Source organism: Lampetra fluviatilis, chromosome 3 (assembly GCF_964198595.1).
Source record: "Lampetra fluviatilis chromosome 3, kcLamFluv1.1, whole genome shotgun sequence".
Lineage (NCBI taxonomy): Eukaryota > Metazoa > Chordata > Hyperoartia > Petromyzontiformes > Petromyzontidae > Lampetra > Lampetra fluviatilis.
Genome location: NC_136277.1, coordinates 14,826,854 through 14,849,998, shown reverse-complemented (window position 1 = coordinate 14,849,998; position 23,145 = coordinate 14,826,854).

The following is a 23,145-nucleotide window of genomic DNA, read 5'->3' as shown; positions in this document are numbered from 1 at the left end:
CTCGCACAGAGACCTATAAACTCACACATAGACCCATAGACTCACACAGAGACCCATAAACTCACACAGAGACCCATAGACTCACACAGAGACCCGTAGACTCACACAAAGACCCCACAGACTCACACAGAGACGTATAGACTCACACAGAGACCCCACAGACTCACACCGAGCTCTGCACGCAGGAGGTATCACCCTGCCTCTGCGTTCGTCTGGTTCAACAAGCACCTCGATGTGCGAGTGTAGAGTTGACGCTCTACACTCGCACATCAGCCTGCTCCTTCTCCTCCTCCTACTCAGAAACCCTCCTCCCACGTCCAGAAACAGCAACAGCAAAAAAAAAATAAAAAAAAATATATAAACGGGACAATTCAAGGCGACAAAGCCGCAGTATTACCTCGATCGGAGGTCTCTGACCCGCGTGCTAACCGTTGGGTCATTCCACTGAACAAGATATAAATGGGGGTGGTGGGTAGGGGTGGGGGTGGGTAGTGATCTTATGGGTCTCTCTGGGCTTTTGCAATGGGCTTGGCGTGACTGTGACACATATTAGGCCGCGACCTGGCCCGCGACGCCGGCCAATCCATCCTGGGCAGGGCTCCAAGCAGCCGACCGGCGGCGCGACAATCGCGACTCGTTCGCCAGCAGCTGCCCGGGTGGGTCCCAAGCAAGCAGCCATCGTTGTAAAGCCATCGCGTTGCCAAAGGGGAGCCCGTCAAATGGTGCCAATACTTTTCGATTTAAAGCTTTCGTGACTGCAGGGGATGCGTCTTCTTGGTTCTTTCGGTAAAGTCGCGTAGAAGGGAAATAATAAAATAATAAAAATATAACATAATGAAATACAATTCTCACGACGTTTCGGCCACAACGCAAGCAGCCGTCCTCAGGTGAAGAACAGGTCTGTCGGGGAGAATTCAGACGCTGTCCAGCCAGCATGTTACACATGGAGCTGCCCATAGTACAATTCTTACATCATAAAGCCAGCATGGTACACATGGAGCTGCCCATAGTACAATACTTACATCATAAAGCCAGCATGGTACACATGAAGCTGCCCAGAGTACAATTCTTACATCATAAAGCCAGCATGGTACACATGAAGCTGCCCATAGTACAATACTTACATCATAAAGCCAGCATGGTACACATGGAGCTGCCCATAGTACAATTCTTACATCATAAAGCCAGCATGTTACACATGAAGCTGCCCATAGTACAATACTTACATCATAAAGCCAGCATGGTACACATGGAGCTGCCCATAGTACAATTCTTACATCATAAAGCCAGCATGGTACACATGAAGCTGCCCATAGTACAATTCTTACATCATAAAGCCAGCATGGTACACATGAAGCTGCCCATAGTACAATTCTTACATCATAAAGCCAGCATGGTACACATGAAGCTGCCCATAGTACAATACTTACACCATAAAGCCAGCATGGTACACATGAAGCTGCCCAAAGTACAATACTTACATCATAAAGCCAGCATGGTACACATGAAGCTGCCCAAAGTACAATACTTACACCATAAAGCCAGCATGTTACACATGAAGCTGCCCATAGTACAATACTTACACCATAAAGCCAGCATGGTACACATGAAGCTGCCCATAGTACAATACTTACACCATAAAGCCAGCATGGTACACATGAAGCTGCCCATAGTACAATACTTACACCATAAAGCCAGCATGGTACACATGAAGCTGCCCATAGTACAATACTTACATCATAAAGCCAGCATGGTACACATGAAGCTGCCCATAGTACAATACTTACACCATAAAGCCAGCATGGTACACATGAAGCTGCCCATAGTACAATACTTACACCATAAAGCCAGCATGGTACACATGAAGCTGCCCATAGTACAATACTTACACCATAAAGCCAGCATGGTACACATGAAGCTGCCCATAGTACAATACTTACACCATAAAGCCAGCATGGTACACATGAAGCTGCCCATAGTACAATACTTACATCATAAAGCCAGCATGTTATACATGAAGCTGCCCATAGTACAATACTTACACCATAAAGCCAGCATGGTACACATGAAGCTGCCCATAGTACAATACTTACATCATAAAGCCAGCATGGTACACATGAAGCTGCCCATAGTACAATTCTTACATCATAAAGCCAGCATGGTACACATGAAGCTGCCCATAGTACAATACTTACATCATAAAGCCAGCATGGTACACATGGAGCTGCCCATAGTACAATACTTACATCATAAAGCCAGCATGGTACACATGGAGCTGCCCATAGTACAATTCTTACATCATAAAGCCAGCATGTTACACATGAAGCTGCCCATAGTACAATACTTACATCATAAAGCCAGCATGGTACACATGGAGCTGCCCATAGTACAATTCTTACATCATAAAGCCAGCATGGTACACATGAAGCTGCCCATAGTACAATTCTTACATCATAAAGCCAGCATGGTACACATGAAGCTGCCCATAGTACAATTCTTACATCATAAAGCCAGCATGGTACACATGAAGCTGCCCATAGTACAATACTTACACCATAAAGCCAGCATGGTACACATGAAGCTGCCCAAAGTACAATACTTACATCATAAAGCCAGCATGGTACACATGAAGCTGCCCAAAGTACAATACTTACACCATAAAGCCAGCATGTTACACATGAAGCTGCCCATAGTACAATACTTACACCATAAAGCCAGCATGGTACACATGAAGCTGCCCATAGTACAATACTTACACCATAAAGCCAGCATGGTACACATGAAGCTGCCCATAGTACAATACTTACACCATAAAGCCAGCATGGTACACATGAAGCTGCCCATAGTACAATACTTACATCATAAAGCCAGCATGGTACACATGAAGCTGCCCATAGTACAATACTTACACCATAAAGCCAGCATGTTATACATGAAGCTGCCCATAGTACAATACTTACACCATAAAGCCAGCATGGTACACATGAAGCTGCCCATAGTACAATACTTACACCATAAAGCCAGCATGGTACACATGAAGCTGCCCATAGTACAATACTTACATCATAAAGCCAGCATGGTACACATGAAGCTGCCCATAGTACAATACTTACACCATAAAGCCAGCATGTTATACATGAAGCTGCCCATAGTACAATACTTACACCATAAAGCCAGCATGGTACACATGAAGCTGCCCATAGTACAATACTTACACCATAAAGCCAGCATGGTACACATGAAGCTGCCCATAGTACAATACTTACATCATAAAGCCAGCATGGTACACATGAAGCTGCCCATAGTACAATACTTACACCATAAAGCCAGCATGTTATACATGAAGCTGCCCATAGTACAATACTTACACCATAAAGCCAGCATGGTACATATGAAGCTGCCCATAGTACAATACTTACATCATAAAGCCAGCATGTTTCATATGAAGCTGCCCAAAGTACAATACTTACACCATAAAGCCAGCATGGTACACATGAAGCTGCCCATAGTACAATACTTACATCATAAAGCCAGCATGTTATACATGAAGCTGCCCATAGTACAATACTTACACCATAAAGCCAGCATGGTACACATGAAGCTGCCCATAGTACAATACTTACATCATAAAGCCAGCATGTTACACATGAAGCTGCCCATAGTACAATTCTTACATCATAAAGCCAGCATGTTGCACATGAAGCTGCCCATAGTACAATTCTTACATCATAAAGCCAGCATGGTACACATGAAGCTGCCCATAGTACAATACTTACATCATAAAGCCAGCATGGTACACATGAAGCTGTCCATAGTACAAAACTTACATCATAAAGCCAGCATGGTACACATGAAGCTGCCCATAGTACAATACTTACACCATAAAGCCAGCATGGTACACATGAAGCTGCCCATAGTACAATACTTACACCATAAAGCCAGCATGGTACACATGAAGCTGCCCATAGTACAATACTTACACCATAAAGCCAGCATGGTACACATGAAGCTGCCCATAGTACAATACTTACACCATAAAGCCAGCATGTTACACATGAAGCTGCCCATAGTACAATACTTACATCATAAAGCCAGCATGGTACACATGAAGCTGCCCAAAGTACAATACTTACACCATAAAGCCAGGATGTTATACATGAAGCTGCCCAAAGTACAATACTTACATCATAAAGCCAGCATGGTACACATGAAGCTGCCCATAGTACAATACTTACATCATAAAGCCAGGATGTTACACATGAAGCTGCCCATAGTACAATACTTACATCATAAAGCCAGCATGGTACACATGAAGCTGCCCATAGTACAATACTTACATCATAAAGCCAGCATGGTACACATGAAGCTGCCCATAGTACAATACTTACACCATAAAGCCAGCATGTTACACATGAAGCTGCCCATAGTACAATTCTTACATCATAAAGCCAGCATGGTACACATGAAGCTGCCCATAGTACAATACTTACATCATAAAGCCAGCATGGTACACATGGAGCTGCCCATAGTACAATACTTACATCATAAAGCCAGCATGGTACACATGGAGCTGCCCATAGTACAATACTTACATCATAAAGCCAGCATGGTACACATGAAGCTGCCCATAGTACAATACTTACACCATAAAGCCAGCATGTTATACATGAAGCTGCCCATAGTACAATACTTACACCATAAAGCCAGCATGGTACATATGAAGCTGCCCATAGTACAATACTTACATCATAAAGCCAGCATGTTTCATATGAAGCTGCCCAAAGTACAATACTTACACCATAAAGCCAGCATGGTACACATGAAGCTGCCCACAGTACAATACTTACATCATAAAGCCAGCATGTTATACATGAAGCTGCCCATAGTACAATACTTACACCATAAAGCCAGCATGGTACACATGAAGCTGCCCATAGTACAATACTTACATCATAAAGCCAGCATGTTACACATGAAGCTGCCCATAGTACAATTCTTACATCATAAAGCCAGCATGTTGCACATGAAGCTGCCCATAGTACAATTCTTACATCATAAAGCCAGCATGGTACACATGAAGCTGCCCATAGTACAATACTTACATCATAAAGCCAGCATGGTACACATGAAGCTGTCCATAGTACAAAACTTACATCATAAAGCCAGCATGGTACACATGAAGCTGCCCATAGTACAATACTTACACCATAAAGCCAGCATGGTACACATGAAGCTGCCCATAGTACAATACTTACACCATAAAGCCAGCATGGTACACATGAAGCTGCCCATAGTACAATACTTACACCATAAAGCCAGCATGGTACACATGAAGCTGCCCATAGTACAATACTTACACCATAAAGCCAGCATGTTACACATGAAGCTGCCCATAGTACAATACTTACATCATAAAGCCAGCATGGTACACATGAAGCTGCCCAAAGTACAATACTTACACCATAAAGCCAGGATGTTATACATGAAGCTGCCCAAAGTACAATACTTACATCATAAAGCCAGCATGGTACACATGAAGCTGCCCATAGTACAATACTTACATCATAAAGCCAGGATGTTACACATGAAGCTGCCCATAGTACAATACTTACATCATAAAGCCAGCATGGTACACATGAAGCTGCCCATAGTACAATACTTACATCATAAAGCCAGCATGGTACACATGAAGCTGCCCATAGTACAATACTTACACCATAAAGCCAGCATGTTACACATGAAGCTGCCCATAGTACAATTCTTACATCATAAAGCCAGCATGGTACACATGAAGCTGCCCATAGTACAATACTTACATCATAAAGCCAGCATGGTACACATGGAGCTGCCCATAGTACAATACTTACATCATAAAGCCAGCATGGTACACATGGAGCTGCCCATAGTACAATTCTTACATCATAAAGCCAGCATGTTACACATGAAGCTGCCCATAGTACAATACTTACATCATAAAGCCAGCATGGTACACATGGAGCTGCCCATAGTACAATTCTTACATCATAAAGCCAGCATGGTACACATGAAGCTGCCCATAGTACAATTCTTACATCATAAAGCCAGCATGGTACACATGAAGCTGCCCATAGTACAATTCTTACATCATAAAGCCAGCATGGTACACATGAAGCTGCCCATAGTACAATACTTACACCATAAAGCCAGCATGGTACACATGAAGCTGCCCAAAGTACAATACTTACATCATAAAGCCAGCATGGTACACATGAAGCTGCCCAAAGTACAATACTTACACCATAAAGCCAGCATGTTACACATGAAGCTGCCCATAGTACAATACTTACACCATAAAGCCAGCATGGTACACATGAAGCTGCCCATAGTACAATACTTACACCATAAAGCCAGCATGGTACACATGAAGCTGCCCATAGTACAATACTTACACCATAAAGCCAGCATGGTACACATGAAGCTGCCCATAGTACAATACTTACATCATAAAGCCAGCATGGTACACATGAAGCTGCCCATAGTACAATACTTACACCATAAAGCCAGCATGTTATACATGAAGCTGCCCATAGTACAATACTTACACCATAAAGCCAGCATGGTACACATGAAGCTGCCCATAGTACAATACTTACACCATAAAGCCAGCATGGTACACATGAAGCTGCCCATAGTACAATACTTACATCATAAAGCCAGCATGGTACACATGAAGCTGCCCATAGTACAATACTTACACCATAAAGCCAGCATGTTATACATGAAGCTGCCCATAGTACAATACTTACACCATAAAGCCAGCATGGTACACATGAAGCTGCCCATAGTACAATACTTACACCATAAAGCCAGCATGGTACACATGAAGCTGCCCATAGTACAATACTTACATCATAAAGCCAGCATGGTACACATGAAGCTGCCCATAGTACAATACTTACACCATAAAGCCAGCATGTTATACATGAAGCTGCCCATAGTACAATACTTACACCATAAAGCCAGCATGGTACATATGAAGCTGCCCATAGTACAATACTTACATCATAAAGCCAGCATGTTTCATATGAAGCTGCCCAAAGTACAATACTTACACCATAAAGCCAGCATGGTACACATGAAGCTGCCCATAGTACAATACTTACATCATAAAGCCAGCATGTTATACATGAAGCTGCCCATAGTACAATACTTACACCATAAAGCCAGCATGGTACACATGAAGCTGCCCATAGTACAATACTTACATCATAAAGCCAGCATGTTACACATGAAGCTGCCCATAGTACAATTCTTACATCATAAAGCCAGCATGTTGCACATGAAGCTGCCCATAGTACAATTCTTACATCATAAAGCCAGCATGGTACACATGAAGCTGCCCATAGTACAATACTTACATCATAAAGCCAGCATGGTACACATGAAGCTGTCCATAGTACAAAACTTACATCATAAAGCCAGCATGGTACACATGAAGCTGCCCATAGTACAATACTTACACCATAAAGCCAGCATGGTACACATGAAGCTGCTCATAGTACAATACTTACACCATAAAGCCAGCATGTTATACATGAAGCTGCCCATAGTACAATACTTACATCATAAAGCCAGCATGGTACATATGAAGCTGCCCATAGTACAATACTTACATCATAAAGCCAGGATGTTACACATGAAGCTGCCCATAGTACAATACTTACACCATAAAGCCAGCATGTTACACATGAAGCTGCCCATAGTACAATACTTACACCATAAAGCCAGCATGGTACACATGAAGCTGCCCATAGTACAATACTTACATCATAAAGCCAGCATGTTATACATGAAGCTGCCCATAGTACAATACTTACACCATAAAGCCAGCATGTTATACATGAAGCTGCCCATAGTACAATACTTACATCATAAAGCCAGCATGGTACACATGAAGCTGCCCATAGTACAATACTTACACCATAAAGCCAGCATGGTACACATGAAGCTGCCCATAGTACAATACTTACACCATAAAGCCAGCATGGTACACATGAAGCTGCCCATAGTACAATACTTACACCATAAAGCCAGCATGGTACACATGAAGCTGCCCATAGTACAATACTTACACCATAAAGCCAGCATGTTACACATGAAGCTGCCCATAGTACAATACTTACATCATAAAGCCAGCATGGTACACATGAAGCTGCCCAAAGTACAATACTTACACCATAAAGCCAGGATGTTATACATGAAGCTGCCCAAAGTACAATACTTACATCATAAAGCCAGCATGGTACACATGAAGCTGCCCATAGTACAATACTTACATCATAAAGCCAGGATGTTACACATGAAGCTGCCCATAGTACAATACTTACATCATAAAGCCAGCATGGTACACATGAAGCTGCCCATAGTACAATACTTACATCATAAAGCCAGCATGGTACACATGAAGCTGCCCATAGTACAATACTTACACCATAAAGCCAGCATGTTACACATGAAGCTGCCCATAGTACAATACTTACATCATAAAGCCAGCATGGTACACATGGAGCTGCCCATAGTACAATACTTACATCATAAAGCCAGCATGGTACATATGAAGCTGCCCATAGTACAATACTTACATCATAAAGCCAGCATGGTACACATGAAGCTGCCCATAGTACAATACTTACACCATAAAGCCAGCATGGTACACATGAAGCTGCCCATAGTACAATACTTACACCATAAAGCCGGCATGTTATACATGAAGCTGCCCATAGTACAATACTTACACCATAAAGCCAGCATGGTACACATGAAGCTGCCCATAGTACAATACTTACACCATAAAGCCAGCATGGTACACATGAAGCTGCCCATAGTACAATACTTACATCATAAAGCCAGCATGGTACACATGAAGCTGCCCATAGTACAATACTTACACCATAAAGCCAGCATGGTACACATGAAGCTGCCCATAGTACAATACTTACACCATAAAGCCAGCATGGTACACATGAAGCTGCCCATAGTACAATACTTACACCATAAAGCCAGCATGGTACACATGAAGCTGCCCATAGTACAATACTTACATCATAAAGCCAGCATGTTATACATGAAGCTGCCCATAGTACAATACTTACATCATAAAGCCAGGATGTTATACATGAAGCTGCCCATAGTACAATACTTACATCATAAAGCCAGCATGTTATACATGAAGCTGCCCATAGTACAATACTTACACCATAAAGCCAGCATGTTATACATGAAGCTGCCCATAGTACAATACTTACATCATAAAGCCAGGATGTTATACATGAAGCTGCCCATAGTACAATACTTACATCATAAAGCCAGCATGTTATACATGAAGCTGCCCATAGTACAATACTTACATCATAAAGCCAGGATGTTACACATGAAGCTGCCCATAGTACAATACTTACACCATAAAGCCAGCATGTTATACATGAAGCTGCCCATAGTACAATACTTACATCATAAAGCCAGCATGTTATACATGAAGCTGCCCATAGTACAATACTTACATCATAAAGCCAGGATGTTATACATGAAGCTGCCCATAGTACAATACTTACACCATAAAGCCAGCATGTTACATATGAAGCTGCCCATAGTACAATACTTACACCATAAAGCCAGCATGGTACACATGAAGCTGCCCATAGTACAATACTTACATCATAAAGCCAGCATGTTACATATGAAGCTGCCCATAGTACAATACTTACACCATAAAGCCAGCATGGTACACATGAAGCTGCCCATAGTACAATACTTACACCATAAAGCCAGCATGTTATACATGAAGCTGCCCATAGTACAATACTTACACCATAAAGCCAGGATGTTACACATGAAGCTGCCCATAGTACAATACTTACATCATAAAGCCAGCATGGTATACATGAAGCTGCCCATAGTACAATACTTACACCATAAAGCCAGCATGGTACACATGAAGCTGCCCATAGTACAATACTTACACCATAAAGCCAGCATGTTATACATGAAGCTGCCCATAGTACAATACTTACACCATAAAGCCAGCATGGTACACATGAAGCTGCCCAAAGTACAATACTTACACCATAAAGCCAGCATGGTACACATGAAGCTGCCCATAGTACAATACTTACATCATAAAGCCAGCATGGTACACATGAAGCTGCCCATAGTACAATACTTACACCATAAAGCCAGCATGTTGTACATGAAGCTGCCCATAGTACAATACTTACATCATAAAGCCAGCATGGTACACATGAAGCTGCCCATAGTACAATACTTACACCATAAAGCCAGCATGGTACACATGAAGCTGCCCATAGTACAATACTTACACCATAAAGCCAGCATGGTACACATGAAGCTGCCCATAGTACAATACTTACACCATAAAGCCAGCATGTTGTACATGAAGCTGCCCATAGTACAATACTTACATCATAAAGCCAGCATGTTACACATGAAGCTGCCCATAGTACAATTCTTACACCATAAAGCCAGCATGGTACACATGAAGCTGCCCATAGTACAATTCTTACACCATAAAGCCAGCATGTTATACATGAAGCTGCCCATAGTACAATACTTACACCATAAAGCCAGCATGGTACACATGAAGCTGCCCATAGTACAATACTTACACCATAAAGCCAGCATGGTACACATGAAGCTGCCCATAGTACAATACTTACACCATAAAGCCAGCATGGTACACATGAAGCTGCCCATAGCACCATACTTACACCATAAAGCCAGCATGGTACACATGAAGCTGTCCATAGTACAATACTTACATCATAAAGCCAGCATGGTACATATGAAGCTGCCCATAGTACAATACTTACACCATAAAGCCAGCATGGTACACATGAAGCTGCCCATAGTACAATACTTACATCATAAAGCCAGCATGGTACACATGAAGCTGCCCATAGTACAATACTTACACCATAAAGCCAGCATGGTACACATGAAGCTGCCCATAGTACAATACTTACACCATAAAGCCAGCATGGTACACATGAAGCTGCCCATAGTACAATTCTTACATCATAAAGCCAGCATGGTACACATGAAGCTGCCCATAGTACAATACTTACATCATAAAGCCAGCATGGTACACATGAAGCTGCCCATAGTACAATACTTACACCATAAAGCCAGCATGGTACACATGAAGCTGCCCATAGTACAATACTTACACCATAAAGCCAGCATGTTATACATGAAGCTGCCCATATTACAATACTTACATCATAAAGCCAGCATGGTACACATGAAGCTGCCCATAGTACAATACTTACACCATAAAGCCAGCATGTTACACATGAAGCTGCCCATAGTACAATACTTACACCATAAAGCCAGCATGGTACACATGAAGCTGCCCATAGTACAATACTTACACCATAAAGCCAGCATGTTATACATGAAGCTGCCCATAATACAATACTTACACCATAAAGCCAGCATGGTACACATGAAGCTGCCCATAGTACAATACTTACACCATAAAGCCAGCATGGTACACATGAAGCTGCCCATAGTACAATACTTACACCATAAAGCCAGCATGGTACACATGAAGCTGCCCATAGTACAATACTTACACCATAAAGCCAGCATGGTACACATGAAGCTGCCCATAGTACAATACTTACACCATAAAGCCAGCATGGTACACATGAAGCTGCCCATAGTACAATACTTACACCATAAAGCCAGCATGTTACACATGAAGCTGCCCATAGTACAATACTTACACCATAAAGCCAGCATGGTACACATGAAGCTGCCCATAGTACAATACTTACACCATAAAGCCAGCATGTTATACATGAAGCTGCCCATAGTACAATACTTACATCATAAAGCCAGCATGGTACACATGAAGCTGCCCATAGTACAATACTTACACCATAAAGCCAGCATGTTACACATGAAGCTGCCCATAGTACAATACTTACATCATAAAGCCAGCATGGTACACATGAAGCTGCCCATAGTACAATACTTACACCATAAAGCCAGCATGGTACACATGAAGCTGCCCATAGTACAATACTTACATCATAAAGCCAGCATGTTACACATGAAGCTGCCCATAGTACAATACTTACACCATAAAGCCAGCATGGTACACATGAAGCTGCCCATAGTACAATACTTACATCATAAAGCCAGCATGGTACACATGAAGCTGCCCATAGTACAATACTTACATCATAAAGCCAGCATGGTACACATGAAGCTGCCCATAGTACAATTCTTACATCATAAAGCCAGCATGGTACACATGAAGCTGCCCATAGTACAATACTTACATCATAAAGCCAGCATGGTACACATGAAGCTGCCCATAGTACAATTCTTACATCATAAAGCCAGCATGGTACACATGAAGCTGCCCATAGTACAATTCTTACATCATAAAGCCAGCATGGTACACATGAAGCTGCCCATAGTACAATTCTTACATCATAAAGCCAGCATGGTACACATGAAGCTGCCCATAGTACAATTCTTACACCATAAAGCCAGCATGGTACACATGAAGCTGCCCATAGTACAATACTTACACCATAAAGCCAGCATGTTATACATGAAGCTGCCCATAGTACAATACTTACACCATAAAGCCAGCATGGTACACATGAAGCTGCCCATAGTACAATACTTACACCATAAAGCCAGCATGGTACACATGAAGCTGCCCATAGTACAATACTTACATCATAAAGCCAGCATGGTACACATGAAGCTGCCCATAGTACAATACTTACACCATAAAGCCAGCATGTTACATATGAAGCTGCCCATAGTACAATACTTACACCATAAAGCCAGCATGGTACACATGAAGCTGCCCATAGTACAATACTTACACCATAAAGCCAGCATGGTACACATGAAGCTGCCCATAGTACAATACTTACATCATAAAGCCAGCATGTTATACATGAAGCTGCCCATAGTACAATACTTACACCATAAAGCCAGCATGGTACACATGAAGCTGCCCATAGTACAATACTTACATCATAAAGCCAGCATGTTATACATGAAGCTGCCCATAGTACAATACTTACATCATAAAGCCAGCATGGTACACATGAAGCTGCCCATAGTACAATACTTACATCATAAAGCCAGCATGTTACACATGAAGCTGCCCATAGTACAATACTTACATCATAAAGCCAGCATGGTACACATGAAGCTGCCCAAAGTACAATACTTACACCATAAAGCCAGCATGGTACACATGAAGCTGCCCATAGTACAATACTTACATCATAAAGCCAGCATGGTACACATGAAGCTGCCCATAGTACAATACTTACATCATAAAGCCAGCATGTTATACATGAAGCTGCCCATAGTACAATACTTACATCATAAAGCCAGCATGTTACACATGAAGCTGCCCATAGTACAATACTTACATCATAAAGCCAGCATGGTACACATGAAGCTGCCCATAGTACAATACTTACATCATAAAGCCAGCATGGTACACATGAAGCTGCCCATAGTACAATACTTACACCATAAAGCCAGCATGGTACACATGAAGCTGCCCATAGTACAATACTTACACCATAAAGCCAGCATGGTACACATGAAGCTGCCCATAGTACAATACTTACACCATAAAGCCAGCATGTTATACATGAAGCTGCCCATAGTACAATACTTACACCATAAAGCCAGCATGGTACACATGAAGCTGCCCATAGTACAATACTTACATCATAAAGCCAGCATGTTACACATGAAGCTGCCCATAGTACAATACTTACACCATAAAGCCAGCATGGTACACATGAAGCTGCCCATAGTACAATACTTACATCATAAAGCCAGCATGGTACACATGAAGCTGCCCATAGTACAATACTTACACCATAAAGTCAGCATGGTACACATGAAGCTGCCCATAGTACAATACTTACATCATAAAGCCAGCATGGTACATATGAAGCTGCCCATAGTACAATACTTACACCATAAAGCCAGCATGGTACACATGAAGCTGCCCATAGTACAATACTTACACCATAAAGCCAGCATGGTACACATGGAGCTGCCCATAGTACAATTCTTACATCATAAAGCCAGCATGGTACACATGAAGCTGCCCATAGTACAATACTTACATCATAAAGCCAGCATGGTACACATGAAGCTGCCCATAGTACAATACTTACACCATAAAGCCAGCATGGTACACATGGAGCTGCCCATAGTACAATTCTTACATCATAAAGCCAGCATGTTATACATGAAGCTGCCCATAGTACAATACTTACATCATAAAGCCAGCATGGTACACATGAAGCTGCCCATAGTACAATACTTACACCATAAAGCCAGCATGGTACACATGAAGCTGCCCATAGTACAATACTTACACCATAAAGCCAGCATGTTACACATGAAGCTGCCCATAGTACAATACTTACACCATAAAGCCAGCATGGTACACATGAAGCTGCCCATAGTACAATACTTACACCATAAAGCCAGCATGGTACACATGAAGCTGCCCATAGTACAATACTTACACCATAAAGCCAGCATGGTACACATGAAGCTGCCCATAGTACAATACTTACATCATAAAGCCAGCATGGTACACATGAAGCTGCCCATAGTACAATACTTACATCATAAAGCCAGCATGGTACACATGAAGCTGCCCATAGTACAATACTTACATCATAAAGCCAGCATGGTACACATGAAGCTGCCCATAGTACAATACTTACACCATAAAGCCAGCATGTTACACATGAAGCTGCCCATAGTACAATTCTTACATCATAAAGTCAGCATGTTACATATGAAGCTGCCCATAGTACAATACTTACATCATAAAGCCAGCATGGTACACATGAAGCTGCCCATAGTACAATACTTACATCATAAAGCCAGCATGTTACATATGAAGCTGCCCATAGTACAATACTTACATCATAAAGCCAGGATGTTATACATGGAGCTGCCCATAGTACAATACTTACATCATAAAGCCAGCATGTTATACATGAAGCTGCCCATAGTACAATACTTACATCATAAAGCCAGCATGGTACACATGAAGCTGCCCAAAGTACAATACTTACATCATAAAGCCAGCATGGTACACATGAAGCTACCCATAGTACAATACTTACACCATAAAGCCAGCATGGTACACATGAAGCTGCCCATAGTACAATACTTACATCATAAAGCCAGCATGTTACACATGAAGCTGCCCATAGTACAATACTTACATCATAAAGCCAGCATGGTACACATGAAGCTGCCCAAAGTACAATACTTACATCATAAAGCCAGCATGTTATACATGAAGCTGCCCATAGTACAATACTTACATCATAAAGTCAGCATGGTACATATGGAGCTGTCCATGGTACCAATTTAAGCAATGTAATGCCCAGTATCTTACATAGAAAGCTATCCATGGCACCAATCCCTATATTGTAAATGTATCGTGTTAGATGTAGAGCTGTCTATGGTAGCAATGCCGTCAATGTAATTCCACAGCGTGTTACATAGGAGGCTATCCATGATACCAATGCCTTCAATGTAATAGCACAGCGTGTTACATAGGAGGCTATCCATGGTACCAATGCCTTCAATGTAATACCACAGCGTGTTGCATAGGAGGCTATCCATGGTAACAATGCCTTCAATGTAATTCCACAGCGTGTTACATAGGAGGCTATCCATGATACCAATGCCTTCAATGTAATACCACAGCGTGTTGCATAGGAGGCTATCCATGGTACCAATGCCTTCAATGTAATAGCACAGCGTGTTACATAGGAGGCTATCCATGGTACCAATGCCTTCAATGTAATAGCACAGCGTGTTACATAGGAGGCTATCCATGGTACCAATGCCTTCAATGTAATACCACAGCGTGTTGCATAGGAGGCTATCCATGGTACCAATGCCTTCAATGTAATTCCACAGCGTGTTGCATAGGAGGCTATCCATGGTACCAATGCTTTCAATGTAATACCACAGCGTGTTGCATAGGAGGCTATCCATGGTACCAATGCCTTCAATGTAATACCACAGCGTGTTGCATAGGAGGCTATCCATGGTACCAATGCCGTCAATGTAATAGCACAGCGTGTTACATAGGAGGCTATCCATGGTACCAATGCCTTCAATGTAATTCCACAGCGTGTTACATAGGAGGCTATCCATGGTACCAATGCCTTCAATGTAATACCACAGCGTGTTGCATAGGAGGCTATCCATGGTACCAATGCCTTCAATGTAATTCCACAGCGTGTTACATAGGAGGCTATCCATGGTACCAATGCCTTCAATGTAATAGCACAGCGTGTTACATAGGAGGCTATCCATGATACCAATGCCTTCAATGTAATACCACAGCGTGTTGCATAGGAGGCTATCCATGGTACCAATGCCTTCAATGTAATAGCACAGCGTGTTACATAGGAGGCTATCCATGATACCAATGCTTTCAATGTAATACCACAGCGTGTTACATAGGAGGCTATCCATGGTACCAATGCCGTCAATGTAATACCACAGCGTGTTGCATAGGAGGCTATCCATGGTACCAATGCCGTCAATGTAATTCCACAACGTGTTACATAGGAGGCTATCCATGATACCAATGCCTTCAATGTAATACCACAGCGTGTTGCATAGGAGGCTATCCATGGTACCAATGCCTTCAATGTAATAGCACAGCGTGTTGCATAGGAGGCTATCCATGGTACCAATGCCTTCAATGTAATTCCACAGCGTGTTGCATAGGAGGCTATCCATGGTACCAATGCTTTCAATGTAATACCACAGCGTGTTGCATAGGAGGCTATCCATGATACCAATGCCTTCAATGTAATACCACAGCGTCTTACATAGGAGGCTATCCATGGTACCAATGCCTTCAATGTAATAGCACAGCGTGTTACATAGGAGGCTATCCATGGTACCAATGCCTTCAATGTAATAGCACAGCGTGTTACATAGGAGGCTATCCATGGTACCAATGCCTTCAATGTAATACCACAGCGTGTTACATAGGAGGCTATCCATGGTACCAATGCCTTCAATGTAATACCACAGCGTGTTGCATAGGAGGCTATCCATGGTACCAATGCCTTCAATGTAATAGCACAGCGTGTTACATAGGAGGCTATCCATGGTACCAATGCCTTCAATGTAATACCACAGCGTGTTACATAGGAGGCTATCCATGGTACCAATGCCTTCAATGTAATACCACAGCGTGTTGCATAGGAGGCTATCCATGGTACCAATGCCTTCAATGTAATAGCACAGCGTGTTACATAGGAGGCTATCCATGATACCAATGCCTTCAATGTAATAGCACAGCGTGTTACATAGGAGGCTATCCATGATACCAATGCCTTCAATGTAATAGCACAGCGTGTTACATAGGAGGCTATCCATGGTACCAATGCCTTCAATGTAATAGCACAGCGTGTTACATAGGAGGCTATCCATGGTACCAATGCCTTTTGACCAACCCCGCGGTTTAAGTCAAAGCAATAGTAGATTTGGTCCGCTCGCTGCAATGATTAAAATCCATCCGTGCGGTGCTGCTGTGAAAGCGTCGTCACCACCCTCCCCCTCCTTCGTATGAGCGCATTGCGTATTGTTGCTGTGTGTGCGCAAGCGCGCTTCCCTCAACCCCCACGTGCGCGTTGATGAAGTCATTTGGCCGAAAACATTCCCACTGCCGCCCTGCGGGGCACTTCCATTCGAGGATTTCTTGGGAAAATAATTGCCCTTTATGATTATTATGATAATCAGCAGCAGCACCACCATTATAAAGCAACAAAACAAACAGGCACTGCGTTGTTTGAAATCAACAATAGCAGCAGCAGCAGCAGCAGCAGCACCATGAGCAACTAAATCTCAAAGCACTCCGGAGATTTTGCTCTGCGTCTGCCTTTAGTGATAAATATCCGGCGTGGGAATTAATTAAAATGACTTTTTTTTTTCTTCTAAATTACATATTTATTTGCGTGTTTGTTTTTGTTTGTTGTTGTTGTTGTTGTTGTTGTTATTAATTCAGCAGCCTAATTAGTAACGCGCCGTACGGTTTGTGGGGGAGACAACCTGAACCGGGTGAGAAAAATATTTTCCCGAGCTCTGCGATCCTATATGAATTCGGGAGGAAAGCCCCGAGAGCCACGGAGAAAACCCCCCACCCCACCACGCGTGTCTAGGCGAGTAAGGCCCCATCTCCAACAATTTCCCAAGCTCTGCGGTTCTATATTGGGATGCTTGCTTAACTCCATTGACGAGTTTTTTTTTCTTTCTTTCTATGCACAGAGCTCAATTCCACAAAGGGGGGTTAGGTAAAGTAAGCCCTCCTCCCCCCCAGAAAAAATTGAGAACCATCCTTGGCATAACCTCGAGTTGAAGAAGGCTGTCTGCGCATAAATATTAATTCTGAATGTAATCATACGTATATATGTTCTAAATGATGAATACAGGGTGCTTAAACAAATGTTTCACACGCTATCGTGCTCTTCTGGTTCTTTCGGTAAAGTCACGTAGGTAGAAAAATAAACCTAAATAAAAATAATATATCACGAAGTTCAGATCGCAACACGAGCGGCCGTCCTCGGGCGGCGAAAAAAAACAATCCAGCAGAGGAACTGCTACCGACGTGACTTTACCGAAAGAACCAAAGAGTATGGAGTTGTGCAGTCGCGAAAGCTTCAAATCGAGATTGAGACGATCGTTTTGAATGGATGAAGAACGGATAATAGCAATATAACATGATAAAACGCTGTGGCATTACATTGAAGGCATTGGTACCATGGAAAGCTCCAATGTAACATCCCGTAGCATTACATTGAAGGCATTGGTACCATGGAAAGCTCCAATGTAACATCCCGTGCCATTACATTGAAGGCATTGGTACCATGGCAAGCTCCAATGTAACATCCCGTGCCATTACATTGAAGGCATTGGTACCATGGAAAGCTCCAATGTAACATCCCGTGCCATTACATTGAAGGCATTGGTACCATGGCAAGCTCCAATGTAACATCCCGTGCCATTACATTGAAGGCATTGGTACCATGGACAGCTCCAATGTAACATCCCGTGCCATTACATTGAAGGCATTGGTACCATGGACAGCTCCAATGTAACATCCCGTGCCATTACATTGAAGGCATTGGTACCATGGACAGCTCCAATGTAACATCCAATGGCATTACATTGAAGGCATTGGTACCATGGACAGCTCCAATGTAACATCCCGTGCCATTACATTGAAGGCATTGGTACCATGAACAGCTCCAATGTAACATCCCGTGCCATTACATTGAAGGCATTGGTACCATGAACAGCTTCAATGTAACATCCCCGTGCCATTACATTGAAGGCATTGGTACCATGGACAGCTCCAATGTAACATCCCGTGCCATTACATTGAAGGCATTGGTACCATGAACAGCTCCAATGTAACATCCCGTGCCATTACATTGAAGGCATTGGTACCATGGACAGCTCCAATGTAACATCCCGTGCCATTACATTGAAGGCATTGGTACCATGAACAGCTCCAATGTAACATCCCGTGCCATTACATTGAAGGCATTGGTACCATGGACAGCTCCAATGTAACATCCCGTGCCATTACATTGAAGGCATTGGTACCATGAACAGCTCCAATGTAACATCCCGTGCCATTACATTGAAGGCATTGGTACCATGGACAGCTCCAATGTAACATCCCGTGGCATTACATTGAAGGCATTGGTACCATGAACAGCTCCAATGTAACATCCCGTGCCATTACATTGAAGGCATTGGTACCATGAACAGCTCCAATGTAACATCCCGTGGCATTACATTGAAGGCATTGGTACCATGCACAGCTCCAATGTAACATCCCGTGCCATTACATTGAAGGCATTGGTACCATGAACAGCTCCAATGTAACATCCCGTGCCATTACATTGAAGGCATTGGTACCATGGACAGCTCCAATGTAACATCCCGTGCCATTACATTTGTAGTGGTGATACGCGCTGGGTGTATATGTCGTGTGCCAGCGCGTATGTACGGGTGTGTGTGTGGTGACGCGCGCTGACGGGGAGGAGCAGGCGTCAGTGCGCGGGTGGGGGTAGTGCTGCTGATTGGCTGTGTGCCGGTGACGCGCCCAGAGGGAGTGATCGGGTAGCAGCGCGGTGTGATTGGTCGGGGAGTGGAAACACGCGCTGAGCGGAACCGGATCGTAGGGATAGCGCGTGGGGATTGGGTAACTGAGGAGCGGTGCCGACGTTGAGGTCCGCATCCGCTCCGTCTCCCGGGAAGAAGAGGTATATAAGGTGATGCACAGAGGAGCAGGGGGCAGAAGTGGAACCATCTAAGAATGAAGACGAAGGTGCAGAGATAGAGCCCGGAGAGGAGAGTAATGGAGAGTAGAGGAGAGTAAGGTATAAGTGTGTAGCCAGCGAGAGAGAACGGTCTACACGAGCTGAGTAATGTATAGTGTGTAGCCAGCGAGAGAGAACGGTCTACACGAGCTGAGTAATGTATAGTGTGTAGCCAGAGAGAGAGAACGGTCTACACGAGCTGAGTGATGTATAGTGTGTAGCCAGCAAGAGAGAACGGTCTACACGAGCCGAGTATGCATACGGTGTAGCCAGAGAGAGAGGAAGGTCTACACGAGCCGAGTATGCATACGGTGTAGCCAGAGAGAGAGATGCAAAGTCTACACGAGGCGAGTGGAGAGTGTAGCAGAGGCGCAGAGTCTACACGAGGCGAGAGAAGAGTGTAGCCGAGGCGCGGAGTCTACACGAGGCACAGAGAGCCAGCAGCACAGAATCCAGAGAGTCAAGAGAAGCGTAGGGTGAAGAAGAAGAGGTCACGAGTTGTACCGTTGTATGGTGACCGCATTGTGAAGAAGAGAGGCCACGCGTTGTATTGTTACAAGTCAAGATTTAATAAAAGAAGTGTGTTCCCGTCAAGGAGTTTCCTGCCGTCATTTTCCAATACTTCATCTGGCGTCAGAAGTGAAACGGGCTTCCAAGTATGGAGACAAGGAAGACCCGTAGGACCCACGGGATTGACCGCGAGGAAGACCTGGACGACTCGGGGCCGCTGGTGGCGGGGGGTGAGGAAGAGGACTTGCCCACGCTACAGGGTCCGTCGACGGCGCCGGCCGAGCGACCGGGGACCGACGCCGGGCTTCGTGAGGCGCACTCCCGACTGGCGGAGCTGCTGCTCGCCGCCGCGTCCATCTTGGCGGAGATCAGCTCGTCGGGAGGAGCGGGGACGGTGGGGGACATTTTACAAGGTCGCCCCGCAGATTCCCGCCAAAACGAATGGGGGATTCCCGCCATTGCGCCTGGGCCTACTTTTGGCGGGAACGGCGAGCGCCACGTGGTGGTGGGTTCCCAAGCGCGCGCATCGACGTCATCAGCGCGCGAGGGAGTCCGCCATCTTACGTCTGCTGCTGGAGCCGCCATCTTAGCCACCGACGGACAGGCGGAGAGGAACCACGAGGCGGATGACTTCATTTTTCAGCAGCGCCTGCCCACGTTGTCAGCCTTCAAGGCGGAAGGCGGAGACTGGGGCCAATTTCAGCGAAGGTTTTTGGCGCATCAAGAGATGTCAGCGTGGTCCGATGCTACGGCGCTGCGGGCATTGCCCGCCATGCTGGACGACGATGCGCTCGCGGCCTTCAGGGCTGCACGGAAGTCGGACCGCTCCACGCTGAAGGATGCGCTGGGTTTGTTGGCCAGGGTCTACGGACCTCCCTCTACGTGCCGCCATCAGTTCTACGCAAGACGGAAAGCGGCCACGGAGACCGCGCTGGCCTATCGCACGGCGTTGCTGGCTCTTGCTGATGCTGCGTTCCCTCGGATGGACGAGGAGGGCCAAGACGCGATGGTTTTGGAGCAGCTGCTCAAGTTGGCGCAGGACCTGGGGGTCCCTATCAACACAGCTGACGAGATTGATATTTCTTCTTTGAGAGTCGCCACGAGTATTCAAGCGCACGAGGCCCTACAACGGAAGCAAGGCGTTGGTTGCAACGCTGCTGTCGTCGCAGCCCCGGGTTTGGTGGTCGCCGAACCCCAAGTCGTCAGCCCACGAGAGGAGGCGTTCGCCACGGGACGACCAGGGGACTGGAGGCCAGGGGCCCGGTCGCCTCTGCGATCGGGCCGAAAGTCGGAGCAACCAAGATCTACTCCGACCCTCGTCACGTGCTATAACTGCGGCCTCCGGGGCCACGTGGCGTCCGGGTGCCGCGCTCCGCGGCAGCGCGCCATGGGAGCTCGGCTGGACGACGACCGAGAGCCCAAGTCATCTCTACAATCCCCGGCAAGTCGCGGCACCTCACACGCTCGGCCTGTTTATTCGGCACACATGGGACGCCGCGTTGCGGCGGAGGAGGGCCGGTTAAGGTTCGGGGATTCGGTTCGGCGAGGGGGGTTCGGCCGGGACCAGGGAGACATTGAATGGGCGGAATTGGGGCATAGAATTGTGGCTGCTTCGGCGGGTTCGTCCGTTGTTACGGGATCTATTGATGGGGTTGAGATTAGGGTGTTAGTGGACACGGGGGCATCGGCAACTATTATATCGGACCTCATTTATAATATTCTTCCAGTCCAATGTCGTCCGCTGCTTCCAGTGGATGTGCCATTTTACGCCGCTAATGGGGGATCGTTGGGCATTATCGGTCAGGTTAGGGCGTCCATTTGCATTTGAGATATCAAATTGTCGGGACCCGTTTTCGTTTCGTCTTCTTTGGCAGTTCCGTGTCTTTTGGGCACTGATTTTTTGGCTAAAATGCCTATTAAAATTCTTATCGATCAACGATGCATTGAACTGCCATCGGGTCGCCGGATTTCATTTTTGACGGGCCCTACTGACATTCGGACGGCGTGCGCTACGATACAAGCGGTGGCGACGCAGACAGTGCAAGTGCCCCCGGGTTCACAGATGTTGATTCCCCTCCGGTTGCGGAAACCATGGGTGAGGGAGGCTTCGGGACAGAGTATGCTTTTGGGTCCTTCTAACAAGGCTGTCGGGGGTCTTGATTTATCGGTGGCTCACACTTTGGTGCGGGCTGAC